Below are 13,442 nucleotides of genomic sequence, written 5' to 3'. Positions count from 1 at the left end.
CACCTCACTCTCTCCCTCTCTCTCTAAACCTACATGCTCAACCACCAATTCTTATCATCACTCACACATCACCATCATTTTTGTGTTTGAAAACCGGTTCTCTCTCTCTCTCTCTCTTCCCTTTCGAACTCTTTGCCGTCTTTCTAAACCACTATAGCCAAAGAGAGCTCCAAGCACCATCACCACAAATTCCAATTAAATCGAGACCCCAAACCACCAAATACAAGACATGCGCAACTTGGGGATCCCTATGGTACCTTTGCATGTTAAATTCTATGATGGAAAGTAAGAGAATCCAAGCAGGGGTTCTCGGTGAGAGTTGCTCTAATGGAATCGAGCTGCAACCTTTGAAAATTGAGCTTCTGCTGTGGAGCTCCGGCGAGGGACCCGTCGAACTTGGGGTCCCATGAGCTCGAATTAGTCTCGTTCGAAACTCAGGTAGCTTAACCCATGCTCTGCATGTTAATTTCAAGTTAAAATTTGAGTTTGCGATTTTGGGTTTCTGTATGGAATTTCTTCCCAGGAAACCGTTTCACTCCGCCTAGACAGCTGCCTAGACCGCCCAGACAGCTGCCTAGACCGCCCAAGCCACCTAAGAGCGCCTAGGTGGGCGCCTAACAGCTCCCTGATTTTTCTTAACGATTCGGACCTAATCACATATGCATACCTCCACCCAGCGCCTAGGCCGATTTTTAGAACACTGCACATGGTAAAACAATTTTACTCGAAACTCTTGTTAAATTGTCACTGAGCACGTGGTGCCTCAAGGGGTGTGCCGGGTCACTAAAGTGGCGCGTTTTAAACTAATCATGCAATGTTATGTGAAAAATAAAATTATTTTGCGTTGTTCATTGGTTTATGGCTTGTTTAGATTTATTTTTAAAATGACGGAAAACGCTATTAGAGAAAATATTTTTGAGTTCCAGAAGCACTTGAAGTGCTTTCTACAAGAAGCACCAGTTATGTGTTTCTTCCAGGAAGCACTTTAAGTACTTTTCCAGGATTTACTTGCATTTTTACTAAGAATTGGTTTCAAAAATGCTTTCAATCATTTTAAAAGCACATCCAAACGAGTTCTTAAGCTATTAAAGCGGCTTCTCATGGTACACTTGATCTGTTCTAGTTCACGAAAAATTTGAGATCAAACTACTGTCACTTTGGCATCTCCAACCATATAACATGAACACATTACTACCGACGCGTTGGCGAAAGTTTGGATAGAAAATAATTGACAAGGTAGCATCTATTTCAAAGGCAGAGAGACGGAGAGAAGGAGAGTTTGCCTGCTGAGGGATGGCTGGCGGCTAGGCGGGGTTGGGCGTGGGTGGCGAGCATCAACATGACTCTTGTTACTCCAGAGACATTTAGGAGATTCTCTACTCAACTGGAAAAGGAAACTGCAGGGCACCAGATGGAACGTTCGATCCAAGCTTATGGGATCAAAGCAAATTGGTCGAAGCAGAAAAAAGACCGTTCAACTTATATATCCTTGTTGAATTTCATGAGATTTCATTAACCTATGAATTGTGACTTGACGCACGAGATTCTTGATGTGAATGCTTGCAAACTGCAACGAGTTTGGCGAGCTTCGAGAACCTTGTTATTGCTGTGTAAATTTGAAAACAAATCATTTCGGGTGCTGTACAAAGTACATGAATGCTAGAGAAGAAAACCTTCTTTCTCTTATGTGTAAGAATATCCCAAGATCTAACAGCATGGTATTAGTGATTACAAAAGAAAACAATATGCAGACTATACTCACATATGCATGTGGCATGGCATTAATGGCATGCATGCATATGATCGTGAAATTAGGGGTGGGCATAAAAACCGCAAAACCGCAAAACCACATCGAACCGTAAGAAAAAAAACCGTGTTGACCGGAAAAGTCAACTTTGAGTGAAAAACCGAACCGAACTGTTCAAACCGGTTTCGGTTCCGGTTTCGAATGACCAAGAACCCGCCGAACCGAACCGAACCGTTTTATTAATAATAAATAAATAAATTATATATACACACACATGTCATGGTATAATAGGTTGAAAAATAGGTTGAAAAATTGTGTACAGGAGCTGTTGCTTCTTGCTTGCTCTCTGAAGTCTGAAAACTTGCAATTTGTTTCATCATTTTTTTGTTTGTTGACTGATTGACCAGTGCATATGTATTTTAGTTGTCTCTTTTTGTTGACTTGATGCCACTACCAAAGACATTTGCATTAAAAAAGATGTGTTGTATGCAACTTTATGTAATCATTTTAGAAGATGTATTTGAATGCATAATGATTTGGTGTTCAAATAATTTATTATTAGGAACCGTAAACCGGCAAGAACCGAATCGGAACCGGTGTAGACCGAACCGTAATGTTCTAGTCATAAATTTAAGTGGAACCGCACCGAATCGAACCGTTAATATATTTCGGTTCCGGTTCCAATTTAGGAGTGGAACCGCACCGAACCGCACCGTGCCCACCCCTACGTGAAATACTTACTTCTCGCCATGAGTGCTTCTAGTGCAAAGTTGAAGTAGTCTTCTACTTCCAATACCTCTTTATGAATTCTACTAGCGAAATAGGTTTGTAGTTTTGTGAGATTCCGATGGTATGGAAGTAGGGACTGCTTCTTGGTTATATAGCTAGGGTTTCAACCAATTCCACCCTATTAACGGAAAGGATATCCACCCTGATCTTTTCTAATCAATTAGAGTCCCATCATGACTCTTATACCTTGTATTCTCTTAATAAAAGGCCCATAGATTGATTGTAAGTAATTAGGACTCCAATATGTTTATTCCTTTAAGGCTCTGAGAATCATAAAACATTTTATTAACTTGATTACCAAGTCAACTACTCTGTCAAAGATTCTCAGCATAATTCATTGTCATTCACAAATGGTTTTACATTATGCACATTTACACTTCATTCCTAAGCAAAAATATCACATCTATACGTAAACGAGATGAAAATTTTACGTCGAATTTGCAGTTTCTTTTCGTGATACTATCTTACGGGCTCTGAGCTTATCCGGACGATGAGAGTCTTCTGAAGATCCAAGGACGAATCTGCTACGATGCGTAGCGTTGAAGGGGACAAGATGCCTTCTATGTGTCAGCATGTTCAGCCACTGCTTTGTCCAATATATGAAGCCTCTGCAACTTTAGGAATGCAAATCATTAGAATCACCGTGCAAGTAACACCAAGGAACTCGAAATTTCGCAAAGAATACTTGAAAGGAAAAGAAATGATCTCATTCTCAAACAAAATATACTGTTCGAAGAATGAGATATCATGTTAACCACAAGAAAATTATCTATAACACAATTCGAGATAAACACCTGCAACCACGAGCGGATACTGACATCAATTGAAGAAGCGGAAGGGATGCAGTAGTCACGTAGTTCCATGCAGATCAGGAACATTGAGTGTGTTGCTCTAGGCGCTGAACTTTTCGGATTTAAAATTTGGATAGATGAGTAAATTATGAGCTCTGATAAAAAATGATCTTCATGGCTAAATCAGTATTTAAATAAAGCGAGTGAACACCATCATCCCCAACCAAGATGCCAGCACATAGTCCCCTACGTTAACAGGAGTCACCGAGACGAGGTAGTTCAGCATGTTAAATGGAAGCAAAGGAGCAAGCAGAAGTAGCAGAACTGTCTGTTAGACAAACACCAAATGAAGAATGAAAACCACAGAAGCAAAAATATAAGCTCAGATCAGTTTTTGATAAAATGTTTATCTGCAAGATAACATATACATCGACTAGCAGAATTTTAAACTTACTAATACTGCAATCAAGTGTAAGCGGGGCAAAACCCGCTTACACCACATTGGCACATCACTTTAAACTTCATCCTACAGGATGTTAACACTACTTAGAGCATCCCCAGTGAGGTACTTTTATATGGAACTGGAAAAATGGTGAATACAGCCTCTTTTAGAACTCCAAGGAATCTTTCCTAATGAAGGGCTATATCTTTCAGGCTCTATATGGGGTTATATATATATATTTATTTATGTTGTAAATTGATTAAGTGATGATTTTTTTTTTTCTTTTTTTGTGTTAGCTTTTCTTAAGTTGATTTTTGGACGTGATATCTTTTTTTTTTTTTTAATGAACCCTTCAACCTAAAAAGTTCAAATTGTGACAAAGTTAGATTTCATCACTAATGAATTGTTAGTCGGATTAGATTCCCTTATCTCAATCTCATCCGTTGAAAGAAGCAACCCCCCACTTCGCCCTCTGAAATAATTTGATTTTCACGTATAACACAACAATTTACCTAGCATCAATTGATAAATTAGAATCATACAATTTTGAAAGAAAATTATTTGAAAATTTCATCCATCAATGCCCATGAACGTTAAATCAATTTGAAATTTTATTTCTTATGGAATTTAAAACAATTATTAATTAGCCAAATTGCAAGCAAAATAAGTAAGAAAAAAGAACTAAAAAAATAATAAAATGAGAGTATAAGTGTATTCGCAAGTGGAGGGAGAGTGATAAAATTTTGTTCACATGAGTTACTACTTTTTTTGTAGGATCCATTGTTTTTTGGGGCTAGATGTAGCCCGATTTTATGATACCCAAAAAAGAAAGTTGTTAGCCCCAGTGGTGGATCTAGCCCCATTTTCCGGCTTATTGGGGATGAAATTTTTCGCTAAGGCAATAAATGTGGTAATCTCATAGAGGATAAAGCTCTCATTGGGGATGCTTTTAGAAGGTCTCAAGATTCCGGGGGGGGGGGGGGGGGGGGGGGGGGGGGGGGGGGGGAATTTTCTCCTTGATAAACTACTCTAATATATGCAGGGGTTTCTAAGTTCGCATGAGATAAGAACTCTCACATGGTCATATGTGTACAGTTTCATCACCCTTGGTTAACTATTCTGTGCTACGGATATGGCCCTGTCAAATTCTAAAATATAATTTTACTTATCAGAAATCGTCACAATATGTCTATGAATATGTCAATGGTATTGGTATTGGTCACTGTGACTGCAAGAATTTCTTTTCTTCCAACCACACATTATATCACATCCCGGCATACTACGTCCAAAAAGTTCAGAACTCATGCCTTGAAACCAGATCTATGAATTGCAATAGCAACAGCTTGAAACTTCGGATAATTCTTAAGTTTGGAAGTGACATGAGATCTTCCTATCTGCACAAGATAAAATGGTAAGATAAGCTTAAGCGTACAAATTAAGCTGTTAATGACAATATGCTATCAAATCCAAGGTAAAATGACAAAAGCATACGCATCCAAGCACACATACAGAAGAACTGATAAAATCAATGGCCTAAGAGACTCACTGTTCTTCCTAGGAAAAATGAAGCTGTGGCACCTAATGTTGCACTACAGAATCAGCAATGAATCCAACAGGCAAGCCATAAAGACAACCTCCACCAAGCTGGAAACAAAAAACAAGTCATTCATTGAACGGGATCCCTCATCTTTCAACAACAGGGGTTAACACGAAAAATGTCAAAATTAAGATAAGTTCTAAACATTACACAAAAACGAAAAGCGGACACTACATAATGCACTAAATGTTGAATTTGGACGTGCTACAGACTACATACATAACATTCATACCCATGTTTGATTGTTAGCTTTAATAACAAAATTTTAAATGTGAGGCAACAGGAAATTAGAAATTATGGCTTTACTGTAAGAACAGAAGCTGGAACTGATAGGACTGAGTCTGTGAGAGGAATGTATGCAACAGCCCTGCAATTTCCCAAACCAAAATATGAAATAGGTAACTTAGACAAATGTTTGAGGAATGTACTATTTGAATATCATACACATAAATATACATATACACACACACAAAACGGTCCAGATTTCAGATACATTGTACTAATTACCAATTTGGATTATGTAATTAATTATTGTTATCGTAGGTATTGTTTAGTGATTAAGATTAAACAAGATTGGAATTGAGTTCAAGTTAGCTCTATGGAATTTCACTCCCTTAAGATGACAAATTCTGAAGTTCATTCGTCATTCCATGTGATTGTGCGACTATACGTACACTATATACTTGACGGTCATGCTCGAGTGCCACATTTGTCAGGTAAGAGTTGCATGCGACAAGACGTATGAAAAGGTCCAGTAAAACACGTTGTTGGCATTACACTGGGATATAAAACCTTCCATAAGAAAAATAAAATACAAGAAAAGAGAGGGGACATACACCTACCAAGCTTACAAAAGAAAACACATACATGATAATACTAGGGAGATTAATTTTTAAACAAAATTTGCAAACCAAATTATATGTCATCAATAAGAAATAAGCACGTTAATCAACACTTAAGTAATAATCTAATTACCAACATCCACATTATTTGGTTTAGAAATTTAGTTTTCCTAGCATTTCCCATACAAGGAAAAAAAAAAAAAAAAAAAAAAAAAGAGAGGACATAGACCGTACCTAGCTCTCTTGAAAAAGAAAATACAAGAAAAAGATTGTTTGCACATAGGACTAAACTCCTCTATAAAACTTATAAGGTAAGAACCAGCAAGACAAATTACAAAACAAAAAGAAAAATCTAAAAAAAATTAAATAAAAAAGAAAATCACACATCAAGAAGAGAAGACAAACTTATAAACCCTCAAGTTCTTTATCATTCGAGTCCCATTGGGACTAAAAGCTCGAAACTAATGAGATAAATGGTCACAAAGAGTTTTTAACTCAGGTGACTAAAAGTGTTCAACTGTATGCTCACAGCTCCGAATACATTGTATAAATCTCCAACCTTAATATCACTAGTTCAAATAAAAAAGGGTTCCAATTGCCAAACCGGTTTTATGTAGATCAGATCCCTTATGCTGTACCCATAGGGCCATACCCAACCTGGTGGCAAGAGTGGGCATTATCTTTTGGACATTTTCTTTAGTCTGGGTTGAAAATTCCTACCCAAGTGCCGTCGCTAAACAAAGTTTTGGGCACTTCCATCAATCCACGGCCCTAATCTTAACCCACTGGACCTAAAACAAACTATGAAAAGAAAGCTGGTGCATTGAGAGGTTTTTCGCAGCCGCTCTGGCACACAAGCGAGAAGACCCTTCCAATGCACTCTGGAAAATCTGATTCATAGCTCAACATACTCTGTTAATAAGGGCTAGCTTCTTCATCACCTCCGCTCGAAAACAATCCTCATCACTGAGCCTGGCTTACATTTTTTTTTTTTAAATTTATTTTAAATTGACCAAATAACTAGTAAAGCAACGCTGGACCTTGAGAACAATTTTTCAGTTTTCAAGCATAAAGGGTACCTGGTACTAAATTGCAGGAGGAATAGTAATAGGCATGGTCAAGGGCGAGACAGATAGTTGGCCAGCAAAATGTGGTCCTCCAAATAAAAGGTTCATACGACAAAATACCAAGCACTTCTTGATGCCTCCTTAGGAATTTTAACAAAAAGTTCCCGGTACTGTTCATTTTAACGAAAAACCACATTTTTACACTAAAAAACCAATCCTGGTATTATTTATTTTACCTTTTATTTTGTTTTTATCTTTAAAACTCAAAGTTTTCAAATCATTTTCACTAGTTTTCCTTTGAATTTTAACATACAGGTGTAGGATCATGTGGTCCTCTGCAACAATTAAGCCCATTTTCATAGAACTAAGGTATTTTCAATTGACTATAGTAAGTTCATCTCCCAGCAAGAAAGAACAATGCCGAAATGGGTTTTCATTGTGGCAATATCTCAATTATATGAGAAAAACTCTAGGTAGGTAGGGACACTCGTTATTCATAAGGCATTTCCCACAAAAATATGAGAACCTCCCTCAATGTTGGTCTCACTAGATGACAAGTTCATCCCATCCGATATGCCTCATAGGGTAGCCCACTGAAGTTTCTTTTCAAGCTGTTCACCCGTCACGCGAGCCATGCATTGAGCATCATCTCCCCAAAGACTTGGATCCACTTCTGAGCAGAGGGTCCGAATCTCTCCCGAAAATCCTATTTGCGTTACTGACTTGAAGTACTCTCAAGTATAATCCTAAAACTTATTGTGTGATTGATTTAAACTATCTTCGTGAAACGTGGCAGCTAAGGCTATATATATCTCTGCAAAGGGTATAAAATGAAGCTTTATTTGACGTTTGAGCACGTCCAGCTAGCTAGTCATACTCCAATAATGACGCCTTTACTTACACGGGTACGAATTGTCTGCCTTCCATTTCTAGTGTTCTTTCGTACTCTTCAATTTTTACGTGTTTACGATTAAATCACGTTAATATTTATATTATTTTTTTATAAAAATAATAAAATAAAAATGAATAGTAATATAAATTAGTAACGTGGTTTAACCGTAACCATACAAATAAAAAGACACCGAGCCATACAAATAAAAAGACACCGAGCACATCGAAAGTAGGAAAACAAACAATCCTTGTCCTACTTACGCACTGCTTCAACAGTATCATTGCAGTCCTTTTTATTGGTATTTGACCGAGCTGGCAAGCTAGCTGTGACGTTGGTAGGAGCCAGCCACCACCCGCAGCAAATAATTTGCAGTTACGTAGGCTATTTTTGTAGAATTTTTTAGGTCGACGAACCGATAACACACTTCAACAACACTAATTTTATCTTTACTTTATCATTTGTTCAATTAATCAGGTGCGATATTTTATCATAAAAGGCCTTGGATTTTAGTTAGATTGGGGTAATCCTATATGAATTGCTTTATCTCCTTCCCTCTGACCAATGTGGGATAAATGGGATTCCAACACGCCCCTGCACTCCCTATTTTGTGGGTCACACGTGGAGATGCATACATCGGCAACCACGTGGATCCAAGTCAGGGCTTACCCAACACACGGGACCAAACGGGGGACCCACCCACATGGCAACTTTGACCTACGTGGAGCTATGTAGAGACTCACTCATCGCGGGCCCAAAGGGGACCCACCCAATCACGTGGCAGTACAAACCCTTTCCCTGGCTCTGATACTATGTAGAATTTTTCAGGTCGACATGCCGAGGGCCTACTTCAACAACATCGATATTGTCTGATGAAATTGAAGTTCCACCATAAAACTAGTTGGCAATATATAAAGTAACCTAAGATTATATAAGCACATAGCAAATATTGTCCCTCATCGATGTGGGACAACTCTCAACACGCCCTACACGTGTGGCCAGTTTTCAAACTTACACGTGGATAACAAGTGGGTGACGCGTGAGCATCTGTGGTCCTTGGGCTATAACAAGTGGGTGACGCGTAAGTACGTGTGGTTCTTGGGCTTTCACAAGAGGGACAACCTACTCTGATGTCATGATGAAATTGAGATTCTACTGTAAAATTAATTGGCAATATAAAAAGTAGTCCAAAACCATATAAGCAAGTAATAAATCTTATTCATTACCGATGTGTAACCACTCTTAACAATTTTCAACTCGATATCTCGCCACTCATAAACTGATCGGTCGATTGGGTGTCAATGAATTAATGGTCGATGCAACAATATCCGTATGGAATGGAACGAATACAGTATATATAGAAAGGTTTCTCATCCATGATGATTAAAAAGCTTTGCTTTTTTTTTGTTTTCAACTTCATCCCACCATCCCTCAAGTCCCGGGCGGACGCGTGATCTGACTTAAACCAGGTGGTCTCGATCGATGTGAAATCAGTACAAGACATGAAAGATGTTCACAACCCTATATATTTATCAGTATAAGTTTGTGATTGACCATTTATATCTCAAAATAATGAGTGGGAGAGTCTAGGTGAAAGTAAATGACTTTCAACCGTTAATGCATGTATAACTCATATGGTTGTGAGTCGGCCTCTACATTAAACTTCAAACTGAGTTCATATTATATGCATGTGAATGATTACTATTGACAATATGTCTCATAATTTATTTAGTGCATATAATTGACCTATTTATCTTATATAATAATGAGTTGAGAATCCATATGCATGCGCGAGTGAACTTCTAATTGTTAATGCATGTGTAACATACATGACTGGTTTTCATAAAACTTAAATCAACTGTGAACCCAATTCACATCAATTGCGTTCCTGTGAGAATATTTCTGTATATTGGACTATTAGTCGATCTCTATTGATTTGAACTGTTATTAGCATGTACTAATCAAGCATGACATAACCCAAAATGGTAAAAATCCCATACCAAATCGTTCAGTTTCTCTTAGTGGAAACCAAGCTAGCAAACCCTATCCTATATACTGATCATATATATTATATGATTAGACAAAATCATTTCAAATGCATGCCAAAGATCTGTTCATATCACCAATCTGATATACTTATCCGCACTATCCTGCATTCTGTTTACACACACACACACACACACACACACGCACATATATGTTACATCATAACTAGAAAGTTCTACGAATAAAAAACCCTAGACAAAATTATTTAATGGAATCTAATGATGAATTAGTTACCCGTGTTATAAATTATATTAAACTTTTACAAGTTACTTTGTGATCATATATAGGACCAAGCTAAGTAGATTCAGTGGAGTCCCAAGAAATTTTTTACAGAATAAAGTGGGTTATTCTTTTAATCCCGAATGGGAAAAGTGACCATTGATTTGACCATCACCAAAACGACACTCTGATGTTGGAACACTTTATTTAATCTAATTTGTTTGCTTTTAATTTTATAGAGGAGGACCTCAAACCAAACCAACGAAACTTATCGCTTTACAAGGATTGGAAAAAAAATTAATCGTATGTAACTTTACTTTTATGTTGCAAATAAACTGTTTTCATGATTTTTTTATCACAAAAAACAATATTTCTATTGCGCTAAAGACTCGTCCTCTTCTTTTTAATTGTTATGTCTAATGAAAATTCTCCCATTATTTCTGTATATAATATATATATATATATATATATATATATATAATTAACTTTAGGTGCCATATAAACCTAGTTAGTTAAGCCTTTGGGATTAATCACATCGACATTCATATTGGGTTTCGGATTCAGGGCCAGGCATTGGTTTTGTTAAATCCACTTGTATGCGAGGAATCAGATCTTGCTTACTAAAATGCAAGCATTTACAGAAGAGTCCAATTAGATTAACAATCACATGTCGTTTTAAGAATCATAATCTTTCTGCAACTGCAATGTCATGCAAGAACATTTTCAACTTGAGGTTGAAATCTGAAGTGGTACGTACTTACAGTACTGCTACTACTCATGCATAAAACCACCGATCATGTTTTGTCTTGTTTTTCATTTTGACACGACCTATTCTAATCTATAAGAGCATCAAACTCGGGTATAAATGGAGCGTTCACATTACTTTGTTCAACTGGTTAACTAGTCTTTGCAACTCTTATCATGCTATTGTTTATTGTTTTTGTTCATGAATTTTGTAAGCTATATTATTTATGGAGCTAGTGATGCAGTGCATGGGAAACATATATATTTAAGGTTGCAGTGACTTCTCATCTCTCAAAACCTTTGTCATCTTCTCTTTTAATTGAGTTGCCTAGTAACATGTGGCGGATTCAGGATTCTAACATAGGGTGGTCCCAATGTAAGATATCCAAAAACAAATGAGAGACTTTGGATGTGGTCCTTAGCTATGAATATTCTTTGATTGAAACCTTGTTAGTTTTTAATTTTTGATCGAGGTCCTTGAAATCAATGTGATAATTTATTTCTAGGTACGTTACTATATTTTTTAAATTAAAAATTAGAAATTTTAGTTGTTTATATAAATGAGATTTTAAACAATAAAAAAACCATAATTTGTGGGATTAAAAATATAAAAATATAAAAATACTATTGTGTGTGTGTGTGTGTGTGTGTGTGTGTGTGTATAAACATGGGTACATTCATCAAAATTAACCAAAAAAATTATTGTATCAAAACATGGGTACATTCTTCAAAATCACAAAAAAAAAAAAAAAAAAAAAGATATTAGGCTTAATAACATTAGTAAATTTCTTCAATTAAACTTGACATGGATACATTTTAAAATCAAAGAAAAAAGAATGTACCCATATAAGTTTAAAAATGGATTAAAAAAAATTTTGAATAGATTTTATATAATAAAAAAATGGTACATTTTACATATAACAAATTGGTATATTTAAGAATGAGTAGATTTTAAGATTAAAAAGTTTTACATGAATGGGTACATATAATTAGCATGGGTACATTTAGCAAAAATAAAAAAATAAATTATGTGTACAAATACAAATAAACTTTAAAAAATATGGGCACAAAAGAAATTAATATATGGGTACAACTTAAAACTGAGAAGAAAATTGGTACAAATTAAAAAAAAATTATAAATTAAAAATGAGTACAAACTAAAACTAAAAATATATGATAAAAAATTTAGTCATAAATATAAATATAATAATTGTAACATTTTTAACATTAAATGAATATATTTAGAAATAAAAAAATATTTTATTATTGAAATAATTAATGATATTATTAATACCCAAGGACCTTGATCAAAAATTGAAAATGAATAGGATTTTAATCAATGGAATATCAAAAGGAAGGAAGGATGAGAACCTAATTTATCCTAAAATTAAGGGAAAATAACATTAAAAAGTTAAACATTAACTTTTCATCCATAAATCATGGTAAAAACAACACAAGAAGTTACAAAATCTAAACACTTTTTTTTTTTTTTTGAACAAACGATATGTACACCAAGGGAGGAGAGGGTGGGCTTAGCCTCACAATGGGTTAGTAATAATATGGTTTAAATTCGCATTTGGCGAGAATTGAACCTAAAACCTCTCACTTACAAGTGAAAATGAATATCACTTGTGACATCCCACATCGCCCAGGGGAGTGATCCTTATATGTATATTCCCATCCTTACCTAGCATGAGGCCTTTTGGGAGTTCACTGGCTTCGGGTTCTATGGGAACTCCGAAGTTAAGCGAGTAGCGCGCGAGAGCATTCCCAAGATGGGTGACCCATCGGGAAGTTCTCGTGTGAGTTCCCAGAAACAAAACCGTGAGGGCGTGGTTGGGGCCCAAAGCGGACAATATCGTGCTACGGTGGTGGAGCGGGCCCGGGAAGTGGTCCCCCCCGGGCCGGGATGTGACAATTTGGTATCAGAGCCTAACCCTGGTCGTGGTGTGCCGACGAGGATGTCGGGCCCCTAAGGGGGGTGGATTGTGACATCCCACATCGCCCAGGGGAGTGATCCTTATATGTATATTCCCATCCTTACCTAGCACGAGGCCTTTTGGGAGCTCACTGGCTTCGGGTTCCATGGGAACTCCGAAGTTAAGCGAGTAGCGCGCGAGAGCATTCCCAGGATGGGTGACCCATCGGGAAGTTCTCGTGTGAGTTCCCAGAAACAAAACCGTGAGGGCGTGGTTGGGGCCCAAAGCGGACAATATCGTGCTACGGTGGTGGAGCGGGCCCGGGAAGTGGTCCCCCCCGGGCCGGGATG

General features: G+C 36.9%; 1 pseudogene; it reads right to left on the bottom strand.

Moving 5' to 3' along the window:
• Positions 1-3,112: 3,112 nt before the first annotated feature.
• LOC137741815 (uncharacterized) lies at positions 3,113-6,060 on the bottom strand (annotated as a pseudogene).
• Positions 6,061-13,442: the final 7,382 nt, after the last annotated feature.

This window comes from Pyrus communis, chromosome 8 (assembly GCF_963583255.1).
Source record: "Pyrus communis chromosome 8, drPyrComm1.1, whole genome shotgun sequence".
NCBI classification, from domain to species: domain Eukaryota; kingdom Viridiplantae; phylum Streptophyta; class Magnoliopsida; order Rosales; family Rosaceae; genus Pyrus; species Pyrus communis.
The sequence above is the reverse complement of the archived record's forward strand: the minus strand, read 5'-3'. Positions and strand labels throughout refer to the sequence as shown.